The sequence below is a fragment of the Pundamilia nyererei genome, unplaced genomic scaffold (genome assembly GCF_000239375.1).
Source record: "Pundamilia nyererei isolate P.nyererei 1_Seehausen unplaced genomic scaffold, PunNye1.0 scaffold00076, whole genome shotgun sequence".
NCBI lineage: Eukaryota > Metazoa > Chordata > Actinopteri > Cichliformes > Cichlidae > Pundamilia > Pundamilia nyererei.
Window position 1 is genome coordinate 825447 of NW_005187477.1, and position 19425 is coordinate 844871.

The 19425-nt window shown below is 40.2% G+C and overlaps 1 protein-coding gene across 2 annotated transcripts in view; it reads right to left on the reverse strand.

Moving 5' to 3' along the window:
• The window catches only part of LOC102192222 (leucine-rich repeat and fibronectin type III domain-containing protein 1-like protein), a 394097-nt gene that overhangs the window by 186717 nt on the left and 187955 nt on the right, over nucleotides 1-19425 (reverse strand). For both annotated transcript variants that reach the window (XM_005737443.2, XM_005737442.2), the window contains exon 4: nucleotides 1517-1705. The gene's annotated coding sequence lies outside the window, so the exon portion shown is untranslated. The remainder of the gene's footprint in view (nucleotides 1-1516; nucleotides 1706-19425) is intronic.

Sequence of the window (19425 nt, forward strand, 5' to 3'; positions counted from 1 at the left end):
ACCTTTCAGCCACCTCCCCCAGTGTGTCCAGTCAGGCTCCAGTTACAGAGCCAGCTTTCCTCACTAGTTTGTTCAGTCTCCTTGCATCCTTGTTTCTGATTCTTCCTCCCCAGCAGACTGCAGCATAGAACAGCACAAGAAATCTCAGTTTTCTTAACAAAAAGAAGCAGGATCCAATTTAAACTCTTACTTTTTGTTTTAAAGGCACTTAACGGCTGAGCTCCTTCTTACTGGTCAGAGCTCCTATTTATTTGTGCTCCAGAGAAAACCACGAGGTCCAGTTCAAAACTAATGTTATCCATTCCATGTGGCGACAGAGCCTTCTCTGTGGCAGGTCCCAGACTTTGGAATAGTCTTCCCCTAAATATTGCATCTGCACAAACACATTTTAAATCGTTACTGAAGACACATTTTTATGGTCTGGCATTTAACACACTTAACATTAACATTTTGGTTTTAACAGCCTTAGTTGTTCTTTTAGTTGTTTTTATTGACTTATTTATTTTTTTCTATATTTTACTGCATCATTGTTTTACATTTATTTGCTTTAGAGGCATTTTGCATTGTTAAGCACTTTGTGGAGCTGTGGACTGTTTGGAAATGTGCTATATAAATAAACTTGACCTGACTGTGCCCCTTTTAGCATAGCTTGTCTGTATTGAGGACCAATCTAGTTTGCTATCTAGGTGTAAGCCTAGATATTTATATTTTGTTACTACCTCTTTGTCCACCCCACTTTCACAGGATGGCGGGGAGGCCTGAATCATTGCAAATCTACTATCATTTCCTTCGTCTCCGAGGTGTTCAATATGAGGTCGTTTTTGTGTTATTTCTAATTTCTAATATTTCTAACATTTTGAGTTATTTTCCAGTGTTAGAAAATCAGCACTGCTCAGTGTTAGTCTTTGTTAATCTTCAAAACTGACTAGGTTACTTTTAAACATATAACACTGTCAAAAGTGTTAATTTAACACTCAACAGTGTTGTATTTAACACTCAGAGGTGTGGACCCATATAGACACTCTCCAATGTTAATTTAACACTGGAGATTTTGCTGTGTACAAATTCTGAGAATGCATGAATATATTGAGGAGAATACAGAGATTCTGACCTGGGACTGAAATAAACACAAAGCTGTCCTTCTTTTTAATCACAAAGAAAGCTGCATGAGAAGAAAAAAAGTTGGAATACTTACATTTTTATAGATAATGTAAATCTGCAGCCTGCCTCTCCTCCAGAAACGTCTCACTGTCCTGAATTTTAAATGTCCACCCTCATTCAAAACCATGTAGGTCGTGTTTTCATACCATTTCATTCCATGTCGTCAGAAAAAAGGACAGAGTTTATATAACTGAGTGTTTTTCCTGTAGGTGTGTGCTGATGTAGAGTAGCTGTCAGTTTCATATGACTGGATTACTTTAAGACAATAGAGTTAAACGTAATTATGTAAACTAAATTAAAGGCAACCACAGTCAGTGCCAGCAGTGTCACACTGAGCAGCAGCTTAACTCTTTACCAGGGAGGGGGGCCGTCCTCTTCTTACAGGGTTTATCGCAGCGATGGTGCTCATCCGGGTTCACGGGCTCATCCGTGTGGTGCACACGCCCTCGTAAATCGGACTGGAGGACCCAGCAGGCGCTCGTTAAAAGTCCTGTAAGTCTATCATTGGCTCAGTCACCTGCCCGTCAAAGTCTGCCAAGTTTGCCTGCACAGAAAGATCAGAAGGAGAGAAGAAGTTAAAAGTTGAACAGATGGAGGGTGGAACAGGAGGTGGCTGGTGCCATTGGGCTTCTTATCTTATCAGTGACACAGTGATGGAGCTCATTTTGACTGCTTATTAATCAGTCAGTGCTCAATTACAAACATTTCACTTCGGCTACAAACAAGTCATGTTTTGGAAAGATGTCTTTCATCATCTAACTTCTAAAAGTAATGAAACCCAGTGTCAGCATCATGCTAAGGTGGTCTGCCAAAGCCTTAGCCAATGACAGGGTCTGACTCACTCACAAGAAAGACTTATGTCTGAAGGCTAATAGCATTACCAAATCTGACCCCAGCATTGACTCTGCATATTATATACATATTATATACAATGATAATGGCGATGGCACAATTACGTTTGGATTTTCTGAACTTGTAATCAAATTTGGCTCGAAAAAAATTAGCACCACATCAAACGAGTCATGGGCGTGGCTACATTTTGTAAAAACTGTTGCATCTCACTGTTCATATGGCATATCAGTTAAAAATGGTGACTCGTGTCTCCATTATTATGTTCCACTAAAGGGTTTGAGTGTGGATATATCCCAGTTTTTATATATTTGCCCCAGTAATGGCTTTATAAAGGCAGGATTATCCAACCACAGCTTAACTGGTCAACATCTACAGATGGGAAGTCTCCATTCTCGTAAAAAGATATCAAAGATTTTCACTGGTTTATACACTTTCTGTATAAGATTAACCACGGGTTCAGCAACATCAGCTGTGTGACTCCACTTATCTGGACCATCATATTAATGTTTACATTTGAGAAGGTGATCAGTTCCCTTTAACCTTTACCGTACTCTTAGCTGCTTTGTGCTATACATGTAAGCACCGTAATGTGTCCCAAGAGTTACACGTTATTATTCTGAGACACTTTAAAGACACAAATACCAACAGATGGCTCCTGCCTGAGTTATTTTCTCCAAACCACATAAAAAAAAATGGAGCAAAGAAGATAAAACAAGTTCTCTGCTTCACACATTTACTTTCATTGTTGTTTATGCAATCAGCAGCACAGAAGGAAGTCATCTTTTACCAATCAGTGGTCTGATTAAACCTTAAATCCGGAAACAATCAAGATTTTCTAAGGCGAATATCATGTTTTAGAGGCAACATGATGATACTGAGTTTGGCTCTGTTTTCTATCACAGGGTTTGACTTAAATGAAAACAAAGGCACACGTTTGATGACACAGCTACCATGTTTTATACAGTAAGCATAGTGTGGCTACTGTGGCTGCCTCAAGCAAGTTTTAAAAATCATCAGCTGTTCTTCTCAGGCTTCAGGCTTTGTCACTGTCTTAATGTGATCACGGCCATGGCAGTGAAACAGATGCTCCTTCTTTAAACAGATTCTGTATCGATGTCATGTTTTTTGTACACTGCATGAAAACACCACCAGATGGCAGTATGCACCGCTAAACAATATGCTGAGCTCAGTGAGCTGTGAAAGACAATGACTGGAGAGAGAAGACAACAAAAAACTCAGAGACGCACACGGTCAAAGATTTTGACAGGTTACTACACATGTAACCCAACAAGATTTAGATTTAAAAACTGCTCAGGACACAAATACTATCACCAAAACATACAAAGCAACAGTTTGTGGGTTTTAGCTATGAGGCCATGTGTGATTGGATCTTATCATTCATGCTGTTCAGTTGTATTTTGGGAATCTATAGTTTTCAGTCACGTGACCGACTACTCGGACAAGCAAAATATTGTTAGATCGTGCCAGCCAATAGTGGACAGTTGATAGTACTGCAGGACAAAAGTTTCTTTGATTGCTCCAAATCTTTTTTTTTTTCGTATTTCAAGGCTACTTGGATCATCCAGTTGTCCCCAACCTTTGTTGCGCCACGGACACGGTCTATATTCGACAATATTTTCACAGATCGGCCTTTAAGGTGTCCTGGATAAATACAACAAAACAAAACCAGTACTGGTACCAAAAAAAGAAGAGTTATTCATAACACACGAGAAAAGACCCAGGGACACCGAGTTAATGAAAAAAAGATTTAAAAAAAAATAACGATAAAAACCATAAATTTCACACCCGAGCCTCAACTCTTGCGGCCCGGTACCAAATGACTCACAGACCGGTAACAGCCCGACTGTTTAAGAGTATTACCTCTTATGGTAAAGCACAGAGGCCCAAATAAAGCCAAGCGGGATAATTCTTCAATTCTGTGTAATTGTATTTATAAAATGCCAAATCCAAACAGGCACTTGTAAGGTAAATCTGTCTCACCTTTTCTCACCTCTCCATTGTAGGAATATATATGAATTTGAATGTACTTGACCTGGTTCTATGTATTTGCTCCCCTTATTGATGCTGATTGATTTTACGTGTGGATGAAGTGGACCTCCACAGCTTTTCAGCATTGACACACTGACCAAACAAACCTTTGAACACAGTATACTGTAGCAAAGAGGAACAGTTAGAAATCAAAAGACCAAAAACAAACTGTCAGAAAGAAGCTGGCACTGACAATAAATGATACAATTCCAGTGGATTGGGCAGATTTGCAGATGCTTCTCAGCTGGAAGCATTTTTTGATTCCCAGCCCCAGTGCGTAGCCTGTTCACTAAGTACAGCTCTTTTTCTTTCAGAAAGTTTGTGCATTTTATTTGGCCCACTTATGTTTCCACAAAGATCCACTGAGACTGAAGTGGAAAAGACTAAATAAGTGACTGCAGGAAAAGGTCTAGGTTTCTAAGAACATTTTCTGGTTGGGAACTGTCAGCACTTCTGTAGAAATAATGCTGGGAGCCATCTTCCTGCTGCCCCAACTCGAATCACCCCACTTTGGCAGCTACTCTTCTTTGTCCACTGTCCTCCTTTTCCCCACCCTGAGGACTTTGTAGTCATTAAAGGAAGAATACCGTCTAAAACTCAAAGCCAAAACAAGGATTGTTTTTTCTAATAATTTTCAGCATTTGCATAATTGTTAGGTGTTTTTGACTTATCAGAAATATTCTAGAAGTAGAAAACAGGATGTCACATGCTGTCACTTCCTACAGAAACAAAAAAAATCAGCTTTTGGTCTCAGTTGTCAGCTTCATCTCCTTGTAGGGTCTTTAACTTACAATTTAAAGCACTTTGAGGTGACTTTTGACATGATTTGGATCTTTTTAAATAATAATATAATTGATCTTCAAGTGATATGCAGGGAAGAACTTACCTAAAACAACAACAACATCAAAAAGAAAACTGTACACCACAGGAGAAAAAGAAAATGCAGTGGCATCAGTTACCTGATTGTAAGAAATGAAAGGAAATATTTCATGTTTGGAACATCATGATGGAAATGCGCAATGCCAAAATGTATATGACTCAACTTGATTTATAACATCTTCAGATTTAAAAAAAAATGGTGATGTACCATGTGGCTAAAACAAGACCCAGCCTTAGGCCTCATCCGAGATGGACTGTCACTGTACGGATATTTAAAGGTTCAACTGAGAGAAGATGAAGTTTCAGTAAATGTAAAAAGACAAATATAGTAAATTTAGATTCGATTTAGTGCAATGTCACAGTCCTAAAGATGCGCCGCTGAGAACGCCACAAGAGCAGCACAGAAAGCCTGCCTTCAACTGTGGATGTTTCCTGGGGATGGGGCATTATATCTTATCCACTGGCATTCATCACTGATGCTCTCTGCTCTTTATTTCATGAATCTGAATCTGAATCTGAACCAAACAATACATGCCTGTGGAAAGCACTGCTTGGTTCTGGTAAGTGTTCTGAAGGCGGGCATTTTCCAATATTTGTGACAGGAGCTGTCTTTTATGAACAACTGGTCTATTCTGCCCTGAAGTCTTAAGTGCACGAGTTGTTGTGCAGTGTTTGGCTCAGCCAGCCGTTTTCCCAGCGACAATGAAAAGAAATTGCTTTCTGCTGGTGTTCACTCTTGTTTCCCTGTCAGGCCAGCGGAGCTCTGATCACAAAGCTCACTTCTAGTTGCTGTGAGTTTATACTAATTTACTGTTGAACGTGCTATGAATGACAGAATACTTCACAACAAAATAACTTAAATTGATCAGAGAGATACAAACATGTCTATTGATTGTCATATCTCTGACCATCTTTAACAGTATTGATCCAACCTAATCTTAAAATAGTGCAGATACCTTAATTCAGGATAAAGTCGTCATTTTCTCACTTTCAACAGTCTAACTTACTTTTCAACATATGGCATTCCTAAAAACCAATTCCCAATTTTCTTTAATGTAAATTCAGATCTGTGAAACCTGGTGACTTATCCCACTCTAAACAGCTTCTCTCTTATGAGCCTTTTTTTCACCTTTTTTTCCTGAAATGGCTCCAAATACATTTGAGGTCAAACTTACAACAAACTGACTCCAAGCTGTCTGAATACCTGTCATCGTGTTCCTGGAGGAGACAACCTCCTTTTGAAGCTGATAGCATCTGAATGGCCAAAGAGAAAGAAGCTTTTACTTCACCTCACACACCTCGCTTTATCCTGACAACCTTAACGCGCTCTGCCATCTCAAAAATAAACAAACTCCCCGCTCTACCTGATGGCTCCATCTGTTTCTCCAACCTGGCAACTTCACACTACATTAATAAAACCCCTCCTCTGCCACCATGCATCAAAAACAGTCCTTGCAGCACTATCATCAACACCCAAAGTGTATAGCATCATACTGCTTCAAACAGGCAGTCAATCTGGCAACAAAAGTCTCTCTCGGTGTACAGACTCAAGCCAAATAACGATTCAGTCCCTCTAATACCGCTGCTCAAAATATTGTTCAGGGTCATAAGCTACAGAAATCAGACCTGGCAAATCTACTACCGCTTCACAAGCAAAATAAAAAAACCTCTGAGGTTTTCATTAAAGCAGAAACACAGACATCAACCTCTTTGCTTCCTTTGTGTGGTATCAGCCAAATGGCTTGTGGTGGTCGGGCACAACTGTCACACAAAAGAAGCATGAAAACAGTATTTAAAGCCATTTGACATTACAAAGGGTCATCACTACATCCTAATCAGCCAGCAACATTTTTAGTGAACACTCCAACACAAATAGGCCTGATTTAACTTTGGCTCATCTCCAGCATTTGTCTTTCTCTTACTGATTGAAGAGAAACATTCAATTTGATTAAAATTGATTGAATCAGATCTCATCATTCCACAGCTAAGATGCATTATAAAATAACCATGCACTACAAAGTTGTGGAAAGGTCAATCAAAATGAATGTTGCTGAACATGAAATCACTGCAGAGTTGCAGCTGTGTTTCACGTTTATCATCCGGCCCCGTCATGGTTGCCTGGTGCCGCTGCTCTGACACGCTGATGACCTGCTTCGTGTCAGAGTGACAAAACATGTCCTCAGCTTGAACTTTCTCCCTGTCACTGAATCATCAAATGCCTCCCTGAGCCAAATAACCCTCCTGCGTGTCGGATACCACCTCCAATCCTCCACGTCTCACTTTGAGCTTAAAAATCCTTCCATCAATCTAACCTGGCAACTTCTCATTGCATCAGTGAAACTGATGAATGCAGTACCCGAGGCTGTCCCCCCTTTAGTCCGAAGTTTTTCTGTTCATTTCCTTCTCTCTTTATATGTATTTGGACTCTACTAGAGTAACTTTTCCTTATCTTTTTTTTACCTCGACCCTTATCTGACATATCAACCCCTCTGTCTGAAACAAGCATCATCTCTCCTCTCCCTCCCTTTAAGCTAGATTTCCCCAGGCTGGTGTCACAAACAGAAGATTCAAGCAGCAGGTGATTGGACCAATCAAAGAGTAGAAAACCCATCGATAACCAAATGTTTAAAGAACTCTGATGCCTGAGCTTTTGGCTTACAGATACATTACATGCACTGACCTCATTATTTGAGTCTTTGAATTTGTTTAGTACAACCCAACTCCAAAAAAGTTGAATGCAATGAAACATTTTATTAAATTGGATAAATATCCTATTTTAAAAAACAAAAAGTAATAATTTGGAATTTGATGGTTTTCCACTTTTCCAATGAGCTTTGGTCCAGAGAAGATAGCAGTGTTTCTGGATCATGTTTTCCTTTGCATCACAGACCTTTGACCTGCATTTATGTTCACAGTGATCCCTGGAAGAGGCCATGCACTGATGTCCATCACAGAATTAAAGCGCTGTCTGAGGGTTTGGCGATCAGTTTTTGATTTTGGCCTTAAAGACTTTTCCACGTTCTTGGAAACTTTTGATAATTCTATGTTTTTGCAGATTGGTGATACTCTGTAAAGATTTCCTCTGTAACATGCTCTTTTTAGACGCAGTCATATTATTGGCATGTTCCTAATTCATCAAATTAATTGCAAAATGTTCTTTCAGCTGTTTTTTCAAGCACCTCTCACTTTTGTTGCCTTAAATTTGAGGCATGTTTCTGACATCAATTTTCATTTGTTTAAACATTTCACATGTTTTCTATGTTTTATTCATGAGCTCTGCAAATAATGGCAGAGCACGAATAAAAACAGAGCACTGTTTTTCTTATTAAATTTGATAAATATTTTCTATAAAGAAGCTGTTTGAATCACGATTGTATGAACGCTGATGTTGGAGCATACTGAGGATAGGAAACAAGCAGACTAGGTTCACTTGAAGACGTTAATGTGAAATTGAGACTGATAACAGATGAGTGGATATGTAGATCCACTAATTCAAAGACTGGATGTATCATTAGTGGTGAACGGGCTAACATTGGCTTCCTTAGATGCTCTGGCCTCATTTGGCTGTGTATAAAATTATCAAGCTAAAGCACACTGGCAGCACAGTCCTTACTACTTTCTGTGAATGTAATGACTCAGTTTCAAGTACTTGAAGTGTCAAATGCACCACACATTAGTAAAGCTGAATTAATGATCAACTCCACAATCATACATGCCGAAGAGAAATCTCCTTCTAATACCTGACAGGGCTCTACTTCTCTTCTTTATTCTTTTGAGCTGTTTCACCTCATCTAAGAAAATCATCAATAATGTTACAAATCCATGTCAACAGTGCCCTGGTTTTCCTGCCTGACGTGGCCCTTGTTAGCCAATAAGAGACAGAGCAGGTTGTGCAAAGCCTGAAAGAGCTTATGTTTTTTAAAAATGCACTGAAGGCATCGCTCTCCTGGGTATGTTGTACAATACGCAAAAAACTGGAGGCCATCATAATAAACCTCTATGAGCACAAGTGAGGTCATGTGACCAGGACTGCGTGGAACGTGACTGTCTGTGAGGGGCAAACTGATGATTATACTTATGCAGGTTTCTGGCCTTGCAGCTCGTATCTGCAGACATCACCATTTCATTTTTAATATATAATATTTAATATCTAGATAGAAGAAAACAAGATTAAAAAATGAGTAAAACACTGTGAAGTCATTTGCAGGTTAAGAGACTCACTGGAGAAGCAGTTGATGACATCGCCGAGTTATTTATGTGTCACACAGTAATTGGAAAAATAAAAGCATTTTTAGAAATGTAGAAATGCTATTATTTAAACACAACATTGGAGAAAGTGTGCACACCTCCCTTTATCTGTGTGCATGGTAACTCACAGACATGTACGCACCTTTAACCCAAAGAGATTAAAATCCAGTGGAGAGCAGGTAGAGACCCTGTGTGTTTTTATTTAGACTATTATCTGGCTACAGATCACACAACTCGAGCCCTTCTTCAATACCAAGATTCCCAAAGTGTGCAAACTGGGTCCAAGGCCAAAAGTAACATTTTAACAGCTGTGCACACATAGCTGTTATAGACTGATGGTATTGCATAATGAGACCAGGGGAGTCATTTTCTTCAGGTCATCTGTCTTGTCATCAAATGAAACTGACATTGCGATGAAGACACCCCAGTCTAGGCCTCTGCAAAGCCCCCTCACTTACCTTTGCTACTATGAAACTCAAACATTTTCAGTGCTTTCTTTGCAAACTCTCAATCCTGTCAAGGCACAGTGTGCTTTAAACAAGTCGATATCTCCAAAATTACCCTGTCCACCTCACTCCCTTAACAAAATGAGACCAACATGGCAACTGTCCCTGTTCTCCATTAACCTTTGTACCTGTTAACCATCCTGGCAACAGCTGCCTCCACATGTTTCCCCACTTTCACCAGCTTAAAACACACACCGACCTGGCAACTTCTGCCCCACATCAAAGTGAGCCACTTCACTTCTGAAGAGTCTGACATGGCAGTGGGATTCTTTCCACTGCGCTCCCTCCAAATCCACTCACCTCCTCCTCTTAAAAATCACTCCAACATGGCAACTGTGTGCCGCTTGTAAACCTCTCTGCAACCTGGCAACTGCAGCAGGTGCAGCGCTCTGTGGCGAGATAAGCCGAGAAGGACAAACTCTCCTCATCCTCCCTACCTCCTCCCTGCTCATCCTCCTCTCCTCTGTATCACTGCAGCTTTGTTCAGCCTGCATATCAGCCTCTTTAGCTACACTGTGAATACTCACGTGTACACAGTGACTCTTGCAAACATGTTCACAATGTGGAGAAACTGTGTTTTACACCATGCGTGTGTAACTGAAGGTCAACAAATCATTTTGATAGAGGCAGAAAAGAAGGGGCGTGGTCATCTGAACCATGTGTTAAATGATGTGATATTATGAGACTGTCCCTGGGGTACATTTGAGCATTGTTGTCCACAGCCACAAGCATAATCTAATCATAAAGTATACCTTAAATATACCAATCTGATGGGAGGACGTATTCTTAAAATAACATTTGACATGAAGTCTTAGTCTACCTACAGCAGGCTTCTCCTGTCTTATTATGTATTTAATCAACATTTCACATCTTGTACTGCTCGTCTGTTTTGCATTTCGGTTATTGCAGTTTTGAGGGTTTACTTATTGATAATTAAGCCTTCTTATCAATGCAGGAAACGTAAATGACTGATTCATGGGACAGAACACTCTCTGAACTGACAGTGCAGCGGTTCAGCTAAGCAGTAGGTCACGACAGGTATGTTGTGATTATATCAGAGCTGAGGGGCAACATTCCCCATAGCTGTGATATAATCATAACATACAGCGACCTGTGTGAGCTATTGAATTTCTGAAACTGTTTCAAGCTATAGCCATATGGAAGTTATGGTTCTTAGGCATTTTTTTATTATTAAAATGTTCATAAAGGATTCAAAAAGTTAGGGTAATTCTCCCTTTTCCAGCTCAGACTTGGAAGTGCCATTTCTCAATCTAGCTGCAAAGTGTCCAAAAAAGCAAAGATGCGAAGAGTCCTGAACTAGGCACCTGAATTCTGCCCATATAAGTTATAAACAGACACACAACAAACTGACTATAAACTCTGGTTCCCACTATCAGGGTATCAGCAGTGGATCGTCAAACTGACTAACACCACCTCGTTTACTGCATCTTCAGCACTTTGAATTCATGGGCAGCTAACTGGCCTTTAAAGAGACCTTTAATGGAACACAGAGTAACATAAAAAGAAACTGCTCAGGCTGCTTTGTAAGCAATTGAAACATTGGTTGTGGGTGTTTCACACCTTGGCTCAGGCGATTAGAGGATCATCAGGGGGTCCTTTTGTCCCTCTGTGGGGGGAAACTCCCACTAGGTTTATATCTGGGACTCTCCACCATTTGACCTTAGAACTGAAGAAGCTTCTCGGATGAGAGGTGAAACGTCTTCAAGCAACTTAAAGAAGTCCAGACGCTTTTCTTTGCAAGCTCCTTTGACTACGATGACCTGGATGACTGAGAACCTTCACAGACAATCATGGTGTTGCCAGTTTACTCCACACAGGGAAGTGCTGTGCTCTCCCCTTATTAACCTCGCCACTATCACTCAGGGCCTTTGATGTGTCATGTCTCATAATTTGCAGCATTTGTCGATTACACGAGCACGGCCGGACTTGACTCTGGCAGGATGCTTTTGAAGGACTCAGCGAATGAGTTCAGTCACAACTTTTTGTGTAGTCATACATGGCAATGACAAATTTCCACAACACACATTGATTTTCATCACATTACACTTTTTCCTAAGCGCTGCCATAAAACTGATGAGGCTGACTGGGAAGGTCTTCCTCTTTATCATAATTTTCATTGTTTCTGCCAGTTTATTACAAGCCCCGCCCTCCCACACCCACACTGAACACAAACATATTTTGTAACTGTTTTTTAGCCATTAGCTTCAAATAATAAGCCCATTTTTACCTTCAGCTGGTCACTTGATATATGTCCCCTTATGTTCACTAATTGCAGCAGGTTAAAGTATGCATCACTTTATGGGAACAAGGTTAATGGTAATTCAGTACTCCCTTGCAGGTATTGCCTTCTGATTTGGAAAATGGATCAGTCTGCCTTGTTCCTAAAATAGCACGGCCTTAAAGATGCAGGGGCATTGTGTGATCTAAATGTGTAACGCAAGGAACTATAGGAACACTGTGTGCTAGAAATTCTCACTCTGCTGTGACTCCAATGATTTAAGACCCATCCGAACTGAATTTAGGACAGTAAATGTTTATTTAAGACAAAAAGACATTTTCATTTCCTGTATGAACAAAACTGATCGTTATCTTAATAATTTTACACTAACTAAAAAATCTATGCTTTTAATTGGGCTTTTAATGGGAAAATAAACATTTGTAAGTGATGCGCTGCACTGCTTTGACATTACACATTTCTCTGCCGTCGTTACATCGGAGCAGATATGAAAATCAATACACATTTAAAGGACACAGAGGATGAAAAAAAGAAATCGATCGAATGACTGGAACCATAATCTGTGAGCTAACGTTTGTGCGTTTGTATGTGTGTGAGTGTCCAGCGACACAGATGACCTCAAGCACTTATCGTCACTGTGAGTTGAGTTGATTACAGCCCGTAATAACCATACGGGCGCAGTGGGTGGTAATGGAATAACATCGCTGGCACCGGTAACCCGCGAGAGTGTCGGTTTGCCTGTGTTTGTGTGCGTCAGGATGCGCTTTTGTGTGTGTGTGCGTGCGTGTGAAAAGAGGGCTTCTGACCCCGTCATCACACAGTGGTGTGTTCATCTTTCAGCCTCTCTCTGGCCTTCTGTCTCCCTGTCGCCAATCAATTCTCATTGCCGTGGCGACCATGGAATCCAATTAGAGCTGCCTCGTCACTAAAGGCGCCACGTGTGCTCGCACACCTGTCTGTGTGTGTGTGGGTGTTTACTTGTGTTGAAGCTTTCGTGAAAATGTATCAGGAAGCAAAACTGGAACATTTCGAAACGCGGCTACGGCTTGAGAGAAAGAAAGGGGGAACTAAAGACAAGAAATGGGAGGATGGAGGGAGAAGAAAGATAAAAAAGAGAGAGTGGGACATTAAAGAAAAAGTTGCTTTCATCATTCAGAATGAGCGCGTTGTCCTCAATAATATCCTGTGTATATTTTGCCGTCTTACACTGTTGTCTCATCAGTGCAGTGTACTTTAACTCAAGTCTATAGCCAGTCTTTCTTTGCATTCATTTGCTGTTTATGCATTTTTGCAGTACTAAATGAATATAAACTCCCAGGATGATACAATGATACACTCTACTCTTCTATAATTTTACTATACGACTTCCTTCTGCAGCATTAGTAAGATATCTTAGGAGAAAGATTTTTATTATAGTCAGGGTGGCGTGCCATTTACTTAATGAAGAAGAAAAGAAATAAAGCAAAAATGAATAAACGTTTGTACAATAAGGCATCATAGAACCATTGCACAAAGTATATCAAAGTATATTTGGGGACATGAGAGAAAACAGGTGTTGCACTGAATGAGCTATGAGAAAGAAAAAAAATTGTGAAAAAAGGTTGCAGACAGTTGATGCACATTCACTTTTACTGCTGTTTGTCAGTCACTGCTTAAACTTTCTGCAGTGCAATTACAAACTCGTGCAAATCCAGCACTTGAACTGAAAAGTGAAAAACACTTAACTTACCTCCACACGCTACCATCCTGCCCACCAAACCACACACACAGCCACTAAGCTGCAGCAGCCCCCTTTTGAAGTTTGACTCGATTTAGTCACAGAGCCAAAAATCCCATTATCAAAGAGAAGGAGAGGCGAGAGGATGGGGGGGTGGGAGAAAATAAAATGCAATCCTCCGGTCCTGAGCTCCCTGCTCCTCTGATTAGGACGACGGTCCAAAGAACCAAGCACGCTGTTGCTTTCAACACCACCACTTCCTCCATATTCTTTTCATTTTACACAACAATTTATATTTACCAGCAACTTTCACACAAAGAGGAGTCACACTGCAGGTGCTTCCTACTCACTGACACTGTGACTGAACATGCAGGGACCAGCAGGAATCAGTGCACTTTACTCTTACAGACGATCAACATTAAAACAGTTTTTGATGTCCGTCACTCGCTCATCTTGAACAATTATTAAAATTCTGTTTTATCTGATAGACTTAAAAAGGGCCTTAATAGCACAGAATGGACTGACCGTTCCACTGAGGACGGGGGTCCATTTAGACTCGAGTCATGTCGGAGTACGGCTGAACGATATCGGCCAAAATGATCATATCTTTGTCCTTTTAGGTGGAAAAGCTATACTTTGTATAAGTTTTACTTTTTACAAAGTGGGCTAAATGTGCTGTAGTGGAGTGAAAACAACACAATTCACAAAGATGCATCAATGTCACTTTTAATATAAAAGACTAATTAAAACAAATACAATAATGCAAGCACCTTGACCTAAATAAAAACACCGGTTTCCACTTTTCACTGTTTTAATCCTTTGGGGAGTTTAATTTCTTTGATGTGGGGATACATGAGATGTCAATTCAGAGGCAGGTGGTGGTCAGAACACCCGGGCAGACTGCAGCAGCGGTCCCCAACCCCTGGGCCACGGACCAGTACCGGTCCGTGAGTAGTTTGGTACTGAGCTGCAAGAGTTGAGGCTTGGTGTGAAATTTATGGTTTTCAGGGTTTTTATCGTTATTTTTTATCCTCTTTATCATTAACTCGGTTTCCCTGGGTCTTTTCCCTTGTGTTATGAATAAATCTTTTATTTTTGCTACCGGTACTGTTTTTTGTGTTTGTTTTTTTGTATTTAACCGCAACACCTTAGAGGCCGGTCCATGAAAATATTGTCAGACATAAACCGGTCTGTGGTGCAAGAAAGGTTGGGGACGGCTGGACTGGAGGACTGACCAACACCAGTCATTTATTTCAGTGTGGGGATCAGGAGCAATATTTTGTACTACCTAAAAAAAGTTGCAGAATGTTTTTCCCTACTTTAGCTTCCTTTCCAGCAGAGAACTCCGGCTCTCATACTGCAGAACACATGAGTTGCTTGTCTGTCATTGCTTGAAGTGTTTATTTGTTTTACAGTGTGACCATGGGGTCAACTGTTCCCCTATATTGTAAGGTCAAACTACTGTTTGGAGTCCTGTGGCTCTTGATGTTTTCTTGATGGTTGCCACATCGCATTCAGTAAGTAGTGAGTAAAAGAAGTGCTTTAAGCACTGACCAAAACGGGTTAGATGTTTATCAAAAATAACTGTATTGTCTTTTCGTAGGACGTCTTTAAAAGTTTATTTGTGCATTTTAAAAAGTCAACATGCCGCCGCGTTTTATTTTGGAGACAACCTCAGGACAGATTGTCAAAATCTGTCACCTCCATGTCGAGGGAGCTTCCCTAACTCGCCTTCCAGTGTGGCCAAGATTACCTTTATGTTCTAAAGCCATGTAGATACTGTGATTCTCAGCGCCGTGAATACCAGAGACCACAGAAAGTAAATGATATTTTATGACTTCAAGCGACTGCAGAAGAAAGTAGCTGCTAAGGATTCATCCGATAAACTTTTAGTTGAGCGACTGAAGACACTACTAATGAGTGAATACCACTGATTAACATATGACCTGCTAACAAACACATTAGAGGGTCACTTAGGCAACTGGAGCCTGGAAAGCTCACAAGTGACCAGCTGGCAGCTTCAAAGTGATGCACGACGAGCGAATTGCCTCCAGTGTGTACACGATGGAGGACAGAGGACAGCCAGAAAACAACCAAAACAATGAGAGTGAGGAAAAGAAGAGGCCAAATTAAACAGAGGAGAAAAAAGTTATCACTCAGTTACAGAAGGAATAGTTGAAAGATAAAGTGAAGACAGTACTTGAGAGTTTTCAGCTGAGTAGAGTCTGAAGGATGTGAAGGACTCTTCACTTAAACATAATGTGACGATGAACCATTTGATTTAGCAAAGAAGAAAAAGAAGACGAAGAATAATGATCAGGATGTGGCTCCGCAAAGCCTCAGCAGCCTCTCGTGTCCTCCTCCTGCTTTGCTTTCATCAGGGTAAGACTCATATCACCATCCTCACAATGCTTCTCATTCCTTTTCTGATTTAGCTTTCTCGCTCATCACACAGGACAGTCCTTTCCATCTTCTCTCATCCAGGTTGTTTCTCTTGTTTTCATCACTCTTCCAAACATCTCTTCCAAAACTTGCTGGACACGTCAGCTCCATCTCCTTCACTCGTCTTCAGAATCAATACTTTAATAATCACTAAGGAAGTGATGTGGTTACAGTTGCTCCAAGACAATAACAGTAACAGACTGAACTCATTAATATATTACAACGTTTACAAAAGGCTCTAATATATACACAAATAGCTCAATTATTATACATATCCAGACTATTACAGATGTCAAATATATGTATGACATCATCTCATTATGTCCTCACTTATTGTTTTTGTCTCTGATTCTTTATTAATCATATGCTTGTATCTTGCGTTTCATATTTTTACTTCCTACCTTTTTGATTGGTTTCTACATTTCTATGTAATGGCTCTACGCGTGCTTTGGAGATGGGTAACATAACGATTTTTGCTTTGTTTTTCTTATAGAAATCACATACCAGGTGAGCCACTTCCTTCCTGTTTCCCTTAACACTTACGCTTTTTCATTGACAGATTCCAGTGCAGGAAGCTTTGGGATGCCAGACACAACCATAATGTAGCCTTTCATTAAGTTACTGTTGACATTTCGGGTTATTAGTGTCAGTGCGATCAGTCTGCATTAGACCATTCAAGCCCCATAGGGACTACGACTTACTGGATTCATATCAATTTTGTTTAGAAAATGGACTCAGTAAGTGTATTTTAGTTGGACATCCCCACTCAATCCCCCTCCCTCCACCCTCCCAATGATAGAACAAAAAAAAAAAACAGCTTTTCTTCAACACAAATTGTCTTTCAGTTCAATTCAATTTAATTTTATTTACACAGCTCCAAATCCCAACAACAGTCGCCTCAAGGCGCTTTATATTGTACAGTAGATTGTACAATAATACTTACAGAGAAAAACCCAACAATCATATGACCCCCTATGAGCAAGCACTTAGGTGACAGTGGGAAGGAAAAACTCCCTTTTAACAGGAAGAAACCTCCTGCAGAACCAGGCTCAGGGAGGGGCGGGGCCATCTGCTGCGACCGGTTGGGGTGACGGGTTCAGGATAAACAAAAGAAAAGCAGTGGAGTGACATACAGGGACAAACAGAAATAAGCTAATGTTACTCAGGCCCTGGTCAGGGAGTGCATACAGTCCGCTTGGGTCCGACGTTTGGGTTGTTTTCACGGGAAGCAACATAAAAAAATGGGGCATAGCCACCATGAATGGTTTTAGTCAAAACACTTTACAGTGTTAGGGACAGTGATGTAGAGATGTCCAGCATGACTTTTTCCACTATTGACATCTGCTGTGTATTCAAAGTGTACCTTTGATTTTTTTGGCACTCTATATCCAGATGGATGTATAAAACAACCTCTGCCTATAGTATATACATCATAAACGGACCTTTTTAAACGGCGCATCTACGTTATGGTTCATGGCTGTGAAAGTAACCATGACAGTTGTTCAGGTTAGATTTGCTGTGTAATTCAACTGAATCCATTTGCTAGCGGAGTTCATTACTTTTAAAACTTTTCTGTCCTTAGGTAAAAGAATATGGATTTATCAAACACACTTTTATTCATCTTGAAGCACCTGCATAGAAAATAAATGTCCTGTTGCCAGTGATCATTATAGAGCTCAAAGAATAAATATATATGAACGGAAAAAAATGCAGTGTGGTGTAACACAAGTCTGAGTGCAGACAGGGGAGTTTGTTCCACTAGTCAGAGATCAAAGCCGTCTTTCTCCCACCGGTTCGCTGGGAAATTGTGTTTTTCTCTCCGGAGTAAAAGAGAATTTCTGATCAGCAATTATGCTTGACATCTCAATTTAAATAAGCGAACATGGCCAATGAGTCCATGAGTAGACTCTGCGTAGTCTTCTCTCCTCCAGCCTCGTTTGAATAAAACCTCTCAGTCGATTTATCAAAATGTCTTACCTCGCGTAACATTCGAAAAGCAGTAATTTACATTCCCAAGAGTCTGTCTGTCTGCTGCTTAGTGAAATTAGACCCCGAAATATTAGCTAACAGTGTAACCATAGCAAGTGTGGGATGGAGATGGAATACCACTAATTTTACTGCCACCAGTCTGTCTGGCTGCTGCGCAGTAATGTTGGGTAGACTGGGTTATATGCACAACGTAAAACATGGGCCTCTTCTTTGCTTCACCTGTTTTATTTATAAAGTCAATGTTCATGAGGTTATCAGGTTAAGGTTTGTAGCAGTATGCGGCATGTCTGTGAAACTAGAGACTGCAGTTTAGCTGTGTGCAACCAATTAACTTCTAATTTTCCACCTGGAAAAACATGCAAGCCTACCCACCAAACACTAGTAGATCAATATAAGATGAGAAAAAGGTGGAAGGTGTCTAATAGTCTTATTCAAAGCACTTTGCAACTTGTTCCCTAATGTGTGCCTTATTTTTGTTTCTATTCTTCTCTTTGCTATTCATTCCTGCTGTCAACTATTGATATTTTACTGTGGCACAGTTGATGTGAAGCACCCACAATTTAATTGCACATGTACAATGATAATAAAGGGCTATTCTATTCTATTCTATTCTATTCTATTCTATTACATTGTAATGTGAGGAGGCAGTCGAGTACATGGCTTCATTGTCTAAAAATAATTGAACACTTTAATGGCTTGAGTTTAACAAGTGGCATAGTGAAAAAAGATGCTAAGACAGACATGCAATCAGCTAAAAGTGACATTTAATCAGTGAAAAATCTCTAACGGCTAACACAGCAGCTATTTGTATGTTTTTAGACAATTTAAGGGTTGTTGGGATTACTTGCTGATTTGACTCAACTATGATGAGAGCTGGGTGATTTTTCAATCATTATTCAGGCTAATGATTGTTAAAACAAGATAACTGGGACAACATGATAACCTTTTTCGGGGGGTTTTTGTTATTTTTTTATTTCACTTATTTTCTTCTGTGTTATAAATTACAATAACCCCCTATTTTTATATTTTTTATATGTAGTTTTGCACTTTTGTGCCTCCATAAAAGCCAAAACCTCCTCACAGTTTAGTTTAGGCTGATATTATGGATGGAGCTCATTTGGTAAAAACAAAGTTTTCATAAGCAAGCCTGTGGATGGATTCATGTTTTTAATCCATGCACATTTGTCCATAGCCCTCTGCAAGGCTTCAGTTCACGTCTCCAGAGGCACCAGTGCAACCTTGGCCTGTCTTACCTCCATCCAGAGATATCTGCAGGTGGAGGTGCCTGGCTTATTTGCATCAGCGGTGGTTTTTTCAAGATGTTT